At 37.5% G+C, this 13,670-nt stretch overlaps 1 long non-coding RNA gene across 1 annotated transcript in view; it reads left to right on the top strand.

The window, feature by feature from the left end:
* Window positions 1-251: 251 nt before the first annotated feature.
* Window positions 252-13,670, top strand: part of LOC105475641 (uncharacterized) — an 87,868-nt gene continuing 74,449 nt past the window's right edge. Inside the window, exon 1 of the long non-coding RNA XR_983533.3 lies at window positions 252-1,529. This is a non-coding gene — a long non-coding RNA (uncharacterized lncRNA). The remainder of the gene's footprint in view (window positions 1,530-13,670) is intronic.

Genomic DNA, 13,670 nt, shown 5'->3' on the forward strand with positions numbered 1-13,670 from the left:
GATGGGGTTTTGCCATGTTCCCAGGCTGGTCTCAAACTCCTGGTCTCAAGTGATCCGCCCGCCTTGGCCTCCCAAAGTGCTGGGATTACAGGTGTGAGCCACCGTGCCCGGCCACAAAGTGCACTTTAAATACAGTTCTATTTACCTTCCAACAGGTATAAAAACCATTATAAACTATATAATGAATTGGTTGTACCAGTTTATTCAATAAATATTTAAACAGTTATTAAGATAGGAATTATATACTTTGAAGGAAACATAATAATGGATTTTATCCTTGAGGCTAAAAAGCACTTGTGGGGCTTTTGGTCTCCTCCTCTTGAACAGATTTGTGACTGTTTTCCACCACTACAGTTCAGCAGAAATTATGCAAAATAATTGTCCAAAGTAGGGACAGAAAAGACCAGGAAACTGGAAAGACTGTGGATGTCAGCTGGAGTAAACATTCACTCCCAGAGCCCCAAGCTGCCAGGTGGAAAGCCCAGCTATCCTGAGGCTCAGAAAGTATGAGGAGGAGGCCAGGCCATGTGGGGAGCCCAGGTGTAAGGTGTTGAAGTTGCCAGTCTCAGCTGCAGCCAGGCTTCAAGTCATTCTAGCCCAGCCAAGATCTATCAATGAAGAAGCCTCCAGATAATTCCTGCCCGGTACAATCAAGTCAGCTGGAACTGCTACACTGCCCAGTAGAGATAAACCACACCTGCCTTGCAATGTCCAAGTTTCTGACTCATAGAATCTGTGAGCATGATGAAATGGTGGTGTTTTATGCCACTAGGTTTTGAGATGATTTGTTACACAGGAAAGATAATCAAAAAAGTCTTCAAGGCTGACTACAAATTAATGTAATATAATGTCAATGAAACTTTTTGTGTTAACATGGAATTGTGACTGAAGCCACAAAGCTGACAAAGTGAAGTGTTACAAGTGTATCAACTCTCAATAGAGCTGCCCAATAGAGGGCCAGGCCAAGCAGCAGCACATGGGCCATTGTGCAATCACCCCAGCCACTAATGTGTTTGACAGGATACTTATTTTGCAAATCTGCATTTATCATTAAGTATAAAGAGGTGCTTGCCTCACTTTCAATGGTCAACAACCTAAGGTGACTTAAAAAAAAATACTGATGCCAAGTCCCTCCCCAGATGGATTGAATCAGAGCTACTTAGGGTGGAGCCAAAAGGCTTGTTTGTTTTTTAAAGCTTCCCAGGTAATTCTAATGTGTGTGTAGTCAGGTATGAGAACGATTGCAAGCAAAAGCAGCTGAGGGAAGCTTTCCAAGGAGTAGGCTCAATAGTATGAACTGCAAATACCTGAGAAGGGAAAAGTTCAGCCTTGTGCTGGAAAGTGGTTTAGCATGCTGGAGCTGGTTTTCTGTTTGGTAGCCCTACAACTTTGGCCCAATTACTTGGCCTCTGGGACTCAGATTCCTCCCCTTTAAAATGGTGCCAATAATAGCACCTATCCTCTGTGAGGAGGATGCCATGAGGACAAAGAGATCATCCCCATCAGCCGAGAACCCTGTTCCTCATAAGGTAAGTGCTCAATAAATGAGCTGCTATTAGTACAAGGTTATGTTGGAAATTTACGATTAAATACTGCCGTATAATGAAGTTCTTTTTAGTTTTTCAAACACTTCGTACTTCGTGAATGTACCTTATTTCAGCTATAGTTAGTACCCAAACAACTTTGCTAGAGTGACCCACTTTTTATCAGATTTTTCTTGATATCAGGAAAAGTTGTGCTTTGCCAGAGCAACCAGTTTTTCATTTTTTTCTTAATTTGGATGCAATGAATCTTGTGGTTAATTCATCTCTCTGCTTTGGCATTAGAAAACTAAACTGACCCAAATCTCATGACTGAATAAAACTGGCTGTATTATTCTCTCCTTGTTTTTTCCATTCCTCCTTAAAATCTCAGCTTTGATTTTATACTTTTATGCAACATGTACATCTTTTTGGAAGGTGACTTAAGCACTTGCTAGGATGGAACCAAGGTAAGTTATCTGTATTAGGACAGTTTTTCTTTTTTTTTTTTTTTTTTTTTTTGAGATGGAGTCTCGCTCTGTCCCCCAGGCTGGAGTGCAGTGGCCGGATCTCAGCTCACTGCAAGCTCCGCCTCCCGGGTTTACGCCATTCTCCTGCCTCAGCCTCCCAAGTAGCTGGGACTACAGGCGCCCGCTACCTCGCCCAGCTAGTTTTTTGTATCTTTTAGTAGAGATGGGGTTTCACCGGGTTAGCCAGGATGGTCTCGATCTCCTGACCTCGTGATCCGCCCATCTCGGCCTCCCAAAGTGCTGGGATTACAGGCTTGAGCCACCGCGCCCGGCCAGGACAGTTTTTCTATGATGAGGTCCAGACTAACAGGCAACTGGTTAATTGAAAAATGTAGTTAAAGCAGGGAGTCCTTAAAACATATATACACATCTTAAATTTTTTTTAACTTATACAAATGTGCATCTTTTAATTAATCTTTTGGTATCCAGGTTGTTACAAGTCCTTGTCTTTAGATATGGATCTACTGCTAGAACTTGTCACTGTTTTTCTTGTATCTCCCACACCTGAAATTCATCAACTACTGTACCCACTTTTAAAATAGAATGAGAACTGAGACACTTTTAAAGAAGAGTGCAGAATCTTCCTAGAATGTTAATATTTTCCTCCCGATTCTTTAACAATTTTCTTGCCCACATCGAATTTAAAAACATTCTTAATTACTTCCATTGTCAAAATATTGTAATACTTTTAACCAAATTTTCATAGGAACAGTAAATTTCTTGTTGCACTTCATTTGTAATACTTTTATTCTGAGGTTTGGGACAAATAAATTGAATCTCAGGACACAACTGGTGGAAACAAAAGAGCTTGAGGCTACTGTCCCTTAGCCTATTTGTTGTGAATGTCCGTGTTCTGCCACTTTGGTCTGTGTTTTGGACAGAGTGGGGAGTTTTGTATAAATGGTTGATATAGAAAAATAGCTAAACAAATAGGCCCATATAAAAATACATAGCTAAACTTAGCAATGAGAACTTTCAGAGGTATCCAAATATACAAGTATGTAGAGGAACACGAGTGGATGGCCATGGATTAGTATGTCTGTGTAGATGGCTGTGTGAGCATGTGCCCATGTTTTCCCATAGATGATTATTTTTATTCTCTTCCTCATAATATTGCTCTTGCAAAGATCTGGCAGTACCTTTCATCTGACTGCCATTTCCAGAATGAATGTAACTTTAGTTTTTATATTGGTTCCATGTGGTTCAAAACTTGTTTCCTAAACTGATGTTTACTGTTCTTTAATATTTCTGGGAATATTTTAGATGTTTATCCAAATCTAAAAAAGAAATTATAACACAGCATGCTTGGGAGAGCACACACATTTTATTGGTAAGAAACATTCTTTCCCTTCATGACTCTTTTAAAATTTCCTGATTATTGTGCCTCAATTGATAGAGGAAATATTCTTGACTTGGGAGATTAGCTTCATAAACTAATGAATCTCCTGAATCTGGCAGATTTAACACTGAGCAATGAAAACTACTAAATATTAAAGGAATAGTGCAAGTTCTACCTCATCTGCAGACAACTGCAATAGGTAGCAACTTTGTCACCTGAGGCTTTCTAGAACACTCAGAGAAAAGGAGATTTGTTCCTCCCAGCGTGGTAAGGAAGGGTCCTAGTGATGGGTATAAAATTCTTTTCAGGTGCACAATAAAAAGCATTTAAGACAAAAGCTTTTATCTGATTACTATTAAGTAAATCAGGGATTTCCATAGAAACTTACGTTTCAGGTGTATCTTAAGCATGATATTTGGACCAAGGTCCTGCACCTGCAGCTCATTGGCGTACAGATTTTCCCGTTTAAATAAGGTAATTTAAAAGAAAGTAACTTTCCCAAGATTACCAAATAATGCAGCACAGAGAAACCTGATTGGGGTCCTTCCCTTCTCTTTATCAAATATTAAGGCACATTTATTCTTTAGATCCCTTTATGGGTCCACCTCTGCCTATCTTAATGATTAACTACACAAGCTGGAAAAACTTGTAGAAATATATTAATAACTTATTTGACCATATTAAGTTAACTTACAAAGTTCAACTGGTCTCTCAGCTCTGGGTGTGACCACAGATCACAGAGTTCTGAGAACGACTGGGAAGCATGTCTAACAGAGTGTGATTTTCTATTACACAGCTCTTAGTTCTGGGGTTTTATGGTAAATCCTAAGGTTTCTCCCAAACTACTTTCTTCTAATGCAGCTTTTGGTATATGAATATTCTATGGGTGGTATATTTTCATTAGTAATGTCTATTAAGTATAAGTTAGAATGTATGTCCCTAAATACATGTGGAGAAATGTTAAATCTTTAGGCAAATAACATACAAAATAGTCAATCATCTTTATTGTTTTTCCCCAGAGACCATTTAATAAGATATTAAATGGCCAATTTTAAGTATTGTGTTAAGGCAAAGCTGGTTATAGTTCACAAAAGGAATGTCAGCAAGATGAGTAAACATTATTTGGGTCACAGCCTAGTAGTCATGGATTGAAGAGTGATAGTGACCTAATCTTAAAGTCTTAGAATTTAAAGCATGAAAACACTTAACAGCATTACTCTCTCAAGTGTGGTTCTTGCCTCCGAAGAAGTACACAGGAGAATCTACTGGAGTACAGGGAGTTAACACCAGAACTTAGAAATTTAAATTTACATTGTATATGAAGGGAAAAAAGACAAACTTTAGTCGATTCACTCGACAACACCAATGCTATGGTTCATAGTGAATCCTTGAAGTCACAAGACATAGACTGCTTGTGAGGTGCTCCAAGGACAGGAACGGAGCGCTACAGCCCAGAGTAGAGAGGTAGAAGTGTCTGTAGTCATTCATTACCTTCTAAAATTTAGAGACCCATTGCAGTTTATGAAAAATTTTTGTTTCAATATTCTTCTAGATGTCACGATAATTTTTTCTTGATTTTACTAATAAACTTTGTTGCTTTTGTTTATATTCTAATAGTTTTATTCACTTAGTTCTTTAAGTCTGAAAACAAAATAGTTTGAGTCTGTACTTTATCATGTTTTATTGAAATGTTCCAAAATGTCATTACAACTTGCAGTTTAAATGGTCTTTTGGAGCTTCATCAGCCTTTAAAATAAATGTCATATCTTGAGTTTGAGCTTCTCTTCTGCATCTCTGAAATATATTTTAGAGAATTTAAAATATCACTCTCCCATCTTCCAAAGTCTGAACAACTTTGCAATGGACGGACCATCTCATTAAATTAGATCATTTAAAGAAAAATCCAATTTGGTGTGTGTATTTAAAATACCCCACCTTTGAGACAAACCTGGGAAATATATATATATAAAAATATAGAACTGTTGAAAAGGTGTGCAAATGGTCCACAACTTCAGGGTGTCCTGAAGGTGAGTCCTCATCTCATGACACTGACAGAATGAGCTGCTCTCAGACATATTCTGTGTACTTATTAAAAAAGAATGCTGTCTATGTCTTTCATTACAGCTCTACTGTCAAAAGACTATGAATGTTGTCAGTTGTTCATTGTCAAGGTACAGTGTCCAGAACTACTTTCTTGAGTAAAGTCATAGCCTTCAGTTGGCAAAAAATGGTAAACATTACTCCTATGTTGTCTATTTTACTAGTTGCGTACAATAATCAATTGATTGGTGTTTGTCACATCCAAGGCAGAATCGGCAATAATGGACTCATATTTGATGTTTGTTTATATCACTTAATGAGACAGCCAAGTGTAAAGGGGTTCCTGGAAAAACTCCAACCAGCCTGTGCACTGGAAGGTGTGCCCGTTGGGGTGGAGCCACGGAAGTTTGTGCCATTTGCAGCAGGGAGGAGCTTGGCCCCTCCTCTTCCTGGGAGGAACCTGGGATTCAATCTGTGAGGCAGGAAGGATATACTGGCAGGAAGGATATACCAGCAGGACTCTCGCTCTGCAGGGTCCCTGTTTCCCTTTTTTTTCCTTTTTGCCCAATAAATTGCATTTTCTCAACCTTCAAAGTATCTGCGAGCCTCATACTTCATGGCAATGTGACAAGGACCCTGTTTTTAGCTGAATTAGGTAGAAAGTCCTATAACATTATTTTGTTCATGTTTTCCAATGTTCTCAATTCTCATTAGTAGTTGTGTATATAAGTTACCACTCTTTTTTGAATCCTGACTTTTTACTGGCAGTCTTGCAAAAATAGATCCAAATCAGCAATTCATTTAATGATTACATGATTTCCATGAGATTTTCCTTTAGGAAAACCATATTTTTATCATGCCCTTTGAAGAGCAACCATTTTTATATAAAAATAACTACAAAGATCATTCTTCAGTACTTGAAGATAATACCAAATGCTCTGTCTCTTCTATTTATTATTCAAGATGCTTGTCTGATGGATTTTTATTTTATTTATGTGTAATCCAAGCAAACAGGGTGTTCTTTATCGTCTGTCCTACCAAGATTTCTGAGGTCCCTTGGTGTATAGAAAGCCCATAACTGTCTGTTTTATAAACTACTTTAACCCGTAAACTTGTAACAGCTTCAGAGAGGTTAAGAACTTTTTTTTTTTTTTACAATAGAAGTATCTAAAAGAAAACTGAGTAGATTAAAATATTTAATATAAATGTTCTTCTAAACTTTCCATTTTAATTAAAGTTTCCACACAGTGAGCCCCTTTTAACACTGAACATATTCTGCTTTTCATTAAATGGTAAAGTCTAATAGAACTTCAGAGATCAGATAAATCCTAAAAATCCCTTAGGCAGAGCCAAATTAAAGCAAAAATTTCAGAAAGTGATTCCTCCCCACCCCACCAAAACATCCGTCCCTCCTCCTTCTATATCCCCCAAGGTATACTTAATCCAAATCCCACACATATTTAATTTCAATTTTATGGTGCAATTGCTCATAAAATTTAGCTCAGTAGAGGTCAAAGCCTCTCCCTTCTTTTGTCAAAGTGTGTTAACTTTGTATTACTCGCAGCAGAATAGCTCCCTTTTCCATAGACCTTCTATATCTTTAGTGAATTAACCTGCCATGTAGTTCAAATCACGTATCTCTACATTGCCACGGTAAACAATGAATGTTTAGAGATCAAGTCAAATCAACTTAAATAGAAATAAATGAGAATAGCTATACAGCATGATTACAAATGAATGTTTTCCTTTGGATCATTTATTACCATCTTATCAGAAAATAGACCAAAGACCAAAGTTATTATTTCAGTGGGAAGAAATGTGATGATTCAGTAAGTTGCTCTCTACAGAATCAATAGAAAGCAGATGTCTTATTCACATACCCTTAACAATTTTGCAGTAAGTGCTGGTGTCTAGAAACCCTGTTTGTAAGATCATATATAGCGTGTCTGCATCTAAAGGTGGATTTGTGTTATTGGAAATCATACATGAGGGATTGCTGCCTCACCCCGTTTCAACACTAGGTAAGCGGGATGCATTTTGTCTATCATAACTTTTTAGAGACAGAGTCTTGTTATGTTGCCCAAGCTGGCTCAAGCAATACTCCTGCTTTAGCCTCCCAAGAGGCTGGGACTACAGGTAAATTCCACTGTGCCCAACTTGTTTATTGTAACTTTGAGTCAAAATAAATTTGCCCTGATTTATGCACAGCTTTAATGTTACTACACCTAGCTTCTGTAACAAAGATGCAACGTTAAGCTATTCTTATGCTTCCATGGAATATCTTACCTTGGTCAAATTAATTTCTTCCCAACTTAACCACTAAGAAAACAGAAAAAATAGAGGGCCAAGATAAGAATGATGTATGAAATAGACTGTTTTAATCATGAAGTGGGTAGAATGAGCCCTACTGATTTTCTAGATTAAGGCCTCATCTTTGTTACTGTGAGCAATCATTTTGGGAAACTGCCATCTAAAGTACATGGATGAAAGCAATATTTTATTACTTATATTAGCTTGTATTTCTCATTAAAAATTAATCCATGTCAATTATAGAAAAGTAAGGATATTACAGGTAAGAAAATACACAGTAATCTGTAATCCCACCAGCAGGAAATAACCATGATTAGTTAGCCTTCTGATACACAGGCTTCTAGACATTACAAATTCCTTAACCTAAGGGCTTTGTGCTGCTGTTTCCTCTGCTTAAGATGTTCCTCAGATCGGATGTGGCTTCTTAATTCAGACCTCAATTCATATGTCAGCTCTGAGGATATGCCTTCCCTGACCAGTCCAGATGAAGCAAGCCCCAGCTCATCTTCCCAGTCATTCTCTAGCACATTACCCTATTGTATCTTCTCTATTTCCCTTAGCAGTACCTGTATTTCATTTCTTTGTGTTCATAGTATGTTTCTCTCCACTTCTGTCACCTGTTATCTCCAGGACCTACAACAGCATCAGGCACATTTTTTTCAGGAAATATTTGTTGGCCTGCTGACTGAAACTGACCATACCCATGAACATTTTATTTTGTCAGTAAATATTTTCCCAAAACATCTTTTGGTGGGTATATCCAGTTGCTACATGCGTATAGGTATATGATGCCATAAATTATTCTTATGAATCTATAGTTACAGGACATTTTGGTGGTTTCCAGTTTTTACTATGCTAATTTTATAGCAATCAACATTTTAATAGCTACATGGGTATGCACATCCAGGATTATTTCCTTAGAAAAATTCCTAGAAGTAGGATGGCTGTATTAAAGGGTATATACTTCTTAAGACCTCTGACAATATGCATTAAATTATGCTGCAAACATTTGAAACCCATTAACACTCCTATTGATGTAGGACAGTGATCAGTTCTCACACCTTTGCCAATCCCTGAGTATTGTCATTTAAAAATCCTTGCCAGTGTTACTTTTAGTGTGAAAACTGAGTTGAAATGGCAAATATTGCATGTGCCTGCTTGTGTCAGGCTAGCATTGAGGGAAAGTGATTAAAAGTATGTCTCAAATTGTTCTTCAGGGCCTTCATCATGACATGCCTTTAACTGAGCAGCCTCTCACTGGCAACTAGACCTCTTCTTGTTATACATCTTTGTTCTAAAACTGAAACTGATTTGGCTCCAAATGAGCTGCTTTAAACTGTAAATATTATGCAATTCATTTAGGTCCAGTAATGTTCTAAATTTAGATCTCATTATTTTTTGTTAACACCTAAAAATTATGTTAGGAGAAATACGTCTTAGGCCAGAAACTAATTTGATTTGGCTAGGGTACAGTCAGCCCTCCGCATCTGTGGGTTCTGTGTTCATGGATTCAACTAACCACAGATACAAAATATTTGGAAAATAAAGTGGATGGTGGTGTCTGTCCTGAATATGTGCATTTTTCCTTGTCATTATGCCTTAAACAATGTGATATAACAATTATTTGCATAACATTTACATTGTATTCAATATTATAAGTAATCTAGAGATGACTTAAAGAATACAGGAGGGGATGTGTAGGTTGTATGCAGACACCATGCTGTTTATTTGAAAGATTTGAGCATCCTGGATTTTGATATCCTTGGAGGGTGGGGTTTTAGGACCAATGCCCCAGAGAAACTGTGGGAATTATTGTTAAATATGTAAAACTCTTCATAAAAATTGCAAAACCACTTCATAAGAATTGCAAAAGCAAAATGGGATAGATTGAGAGCCCTTCCTGTGTATATAGGGTGTTCCCACATTCTTTTGCTCAGTAATTCATTGACTTGGTCAAAAAAAAAAAAAAAAAGCCAGCCAGTACCATGGCTCATGCCTGTAATCCCAGCACTTTGGGAGGCCAAGGCGGGCAGATCGCCTGAGGTCAGGAGTTCGAGACCAGCCTGGCCAGTATGGTGAAACCCCGTCTCTACAAAAATTAGCCAGGCATGATAGTGGGTGCCTGTTATCCCAGCTATTCGGGAGGCTGAGGTGGGAGAATTGCTTGAACCTGGGAAGCGGAGGTTGCAGTGAGCCAAGATCGGGCCATTGCCCTCCAGCCTGGGTGACAGAGCAAGACTCCATCTCAAAAAAGTAAGAGCTGAGCATTGACTCATGGTAAAATGCATTGTGATATGAAGAATACCAAGAAATATTACAATTGATTCCTGAAGTCAAATATACTGTTTAACTCTGAAAAATAAATCCCAGGCAGAAAAAAAAATGTTTTGCGGTAAGAATACTGAGTGATCTCAAGGTAGCTCATGACAGACCAAATGTTTGTTTCTTGGAACAAAGTAAGCACAGAGGGTTTGGAGGATATCATGGTACCCAGCAGAAGTGGAACTAGAATCTGAGCTGGGTGTGGAAATCAGTGTTGTCATCAAAACATCAGGTAGAAATATTAAAGAGTTTCTTGAACATAATTGCATGTGTAAGAAGCAATATTCAGGAGATGGATGGTGGAGGGCCAGGTGTGGGTACCACTGAGATGCTGAGTACAGGTAGATCATAGAAAGTCTTTGCTACTAGTGTGCAAGTTCATTGAGAAGCTTATTCAGATGGTTACAGTAATACTGTTTGTGTTATAATTTCATATCTTTAGGAGGCAATATTTCAATAAGAGTGAAAAGCTCATCTATTCTTTTTTAGATAGTTGGTGAGCAATCAAAATCTGAACAGACCCAATTGACTTCAGAAATAGTCAACATTTATTTAGATTTAAGACCTTCCATCATGGATTCCAAACAGGTTTTTCTGTTTTTGTCCCTTCAGGTGTCCTGTGTTCCAACCAATCCAGGTGACTTAGTGGTTGTTCCTTTCCCACTGTTACCTTTGTTTTCTCAGTCTTAAAAGTGTGAATCTTACCAAATACTTAATGCCACCTTCAAAATACAATTCAGTCAGGTTTCAACCAAATGCTGCCTTCCCTGTTAAGTGTCTTTTCTGTCCTCTGCTAGATCAATTCCCTCCTTTCTTTGTGGTAATACTTAACACATTCTGCCCTAAATGATAGTTACTGCTGTTCTTAAACATCAGTCCTCATTTGAATTTGAAACTTCTAAGGACAGACAATATGCCTTATATTTTAAAAATAATTGTTTCAATAATTTCCCCTTTTAAAGTATCATATACTTGTTACAAAATGTTATAAGTATAAAGCCGATTGTCCATTTTTCCACCAAGTAAAGACAGCTATTTCTATTGTGAAATGTTTAATTTCAACGTTTTTCATGCATATTTTTGTCATTGTGCTCTTGCCAAATATAAGCTTCTATACAATAAGAGCTAATATTAAATGCTGATATGAACCAGATACTACTTAACTTCATTCATGTGTTAATTAAATGTCTTCACTGGAACCATATGAGATGGTTAGCATTTTTATCCCCCTTTATAGATGTAAGAAATGGCCCAGAGAGGTTATGTCATTTGTCCAAGGACATGCAGCTAATATGTGGGGATTTGTAAAATGGCAGGCTGGTCCCAAAGATACTACTGCTTTCTAAAAGATTCAAATATCTTTTCAGTGGAAACCAAATGTTCTATCATGTTGGTATACGGTAATTTACTTAAACATTTTCTGATCTTAACATTTAATTTGTCATTTAAAATGGCACTGTCATTATCATTTTAATGCCCCAAACTTTCTGAAAGATAAAGTAATAATCCAAGTGAATTACTGGGTCAAAAGATGTTATTTCAAGGTCTATGATGCATATCACCAAATTTGTTTTCCAAAAGAGTTTTAAAAATTGTGTTTCCTACAGTATTCGTGAGCAAGTATTATAGTGAACACATATCACTAACTTTGAACATTTTTTTAATTTTTTATGGTTGTTAATTATAGGTAAACTTACTGTCATAATTGATAAAATAAAAATCTTAGACAAATTGCATTGAACAGAGTTTAATGTAGCAAAGAATTATGAACTGGGAAGCCCCCAACCAGAATAGGTTCAGAGAGGCTCTAGCATAGCCATGTGAAGAAGATTTATGGACAGAAAAAGGAACGTGACACACAGAAAGTAGAAGTGAGACACAGAAACAGACAATTAGTTAAAACCCGGTGTTTGCCTTATTTGAACACAGTTTGAATAGTTGCCACCTTTGATTGGCCACTTTGATTCACTTAGTGAATTATAACTAAGTGATAGTTCACTAAGTATGGAAAAACCTTAGGCTGAACTAAGAATATGTAAGGACACAGCTTTAGGATAAACTTAATTTAACCATATCTCTTCCATTTCTAGTGGAGATAGATAATGTACAAATTGCCTTTTTGTGTCTTTTGCAACAGTTCATTCCAAGTCTAAAAGAACAAGTGCTTGTGTACTCTTGTGTTTAAAAAACTTCTGTGTTTTAATATGGTCAGTGTCAATAACTGTGATCCACATAAGCCTTTGAGATCCTCTCTGGATCTCACGCATGACAATTACACATGGTTTTTATGGGACACGAGCTCAGTGTTCCAAATAAATAACTTACAGGTAGACTTTTAGAAATGCCATTTATAAACAGTGGATCTGTTGTTTGTGTACAAAATGGGATGTTAAATTAGAACTATTCTCTTGTCAAATTTCAGCAGAGGCCCCTAAAACCATTAAGTGCCAAGAAATCTAAGATTCGAAATGGAGGAGTAATACTATCTATTCAGGACATCCTAAATTGTGCAACTGATAGTCCATATCCAGATGATATAACATATTCTTGCATGAAAATCAAGATAATAGGTATTCATTTGAAGCAAGTAGTAAATGTGTTAGGTATTTCTCCAAGGGGAATGGGAAAGGAGTCTTTTTACTCATCTCAAATCAAGTGAGGGGACTTTGAAAGAAGACTTGGAGAACTTGTCATGCTTCTACTGGCGTGTGGAGTTAGGGGACAGTCTAAAAATAGTCCAGCAGCATTTTGAGAAGGCAAACTGAAGAGAAAAAGGGCAGTCCTTCAACAACAGTGAATACAAGATGCATGTTTTTCATAGGCTGAATAGAGAGCTGGCTACAAACACTCTTGAAAAGGAAAAGGGCTTCTGGCTGTGACTACAGTAAACATTCACTACTGAAGCTGAGGGGGCTCTAGGCAAAGGCATTGGGAGGTCTAGGAGGTCAAGTAGGTATAGAATCTAAGGAACTTTCAGAAATGTCCTGCAAGAGAGAGTCAGCTTTGTCATCTGCCATGACTAGAGGGTACCAGTTCCTGTTAACTGTGCCAATCAAATAAGACTCCTCTTCATTTACTGCTGCTTCCTGTCCTCCTTTGGCCACCAGAAAATGCAGCTAGGAAGTAAAAGAGGAGGTGGTCCCAGGGAGAGAAGGTGCTAACCTCTCCTCCTCTCCCCAGTGCAAGATCCCCAGCCTGAGGAAAAATATAAGTTGTAAGTTGGATGATAGCTTTGAGTTTTAATTTTACACTGGACAAAGCTTTTTAATACCTGAAAAAGGAGACTACTTGTTTAATACCTGCATAAGCTATGAGATCTACCCCAAGATTCTCTCTAAAAGTGGGAGGATGGAGTTTACAGTATATATTCAAAGGGACAGAAGTAAAACGAAAAAGAAAAAAAAGTCGTCTTCCTCTAGCACATAGGGAAGGCATCTTGCTCACGTATTCAAGTAGAATTGCTGAAGAAATGCTAGCTCCTGCTAAATTTATTTCAACTTTCTTGTCCAGATTTTCAATATGACCCTGAACCTCTTTTCAGCATTGCTTCTCTTGAGACACGTGCTTATCTCTTTTTTCAACCAAATAGAACTCTTTGCTACCCCTACC

Source organism: Macaca nemestrina, chromosome 4 (assembly GCF_043159975.1).
Source record: "Macaca nemestrina isolate mMacNem1 chromosome 4, mMacNem.hap1, whole genome shotgun sequence".
Classification (NCBI taxonomy): Eukaryota; Metazoa; Chordata; class Mammalia; order Primates; family Cercopithecidae; genus Macaca; species Macaca nemestrina.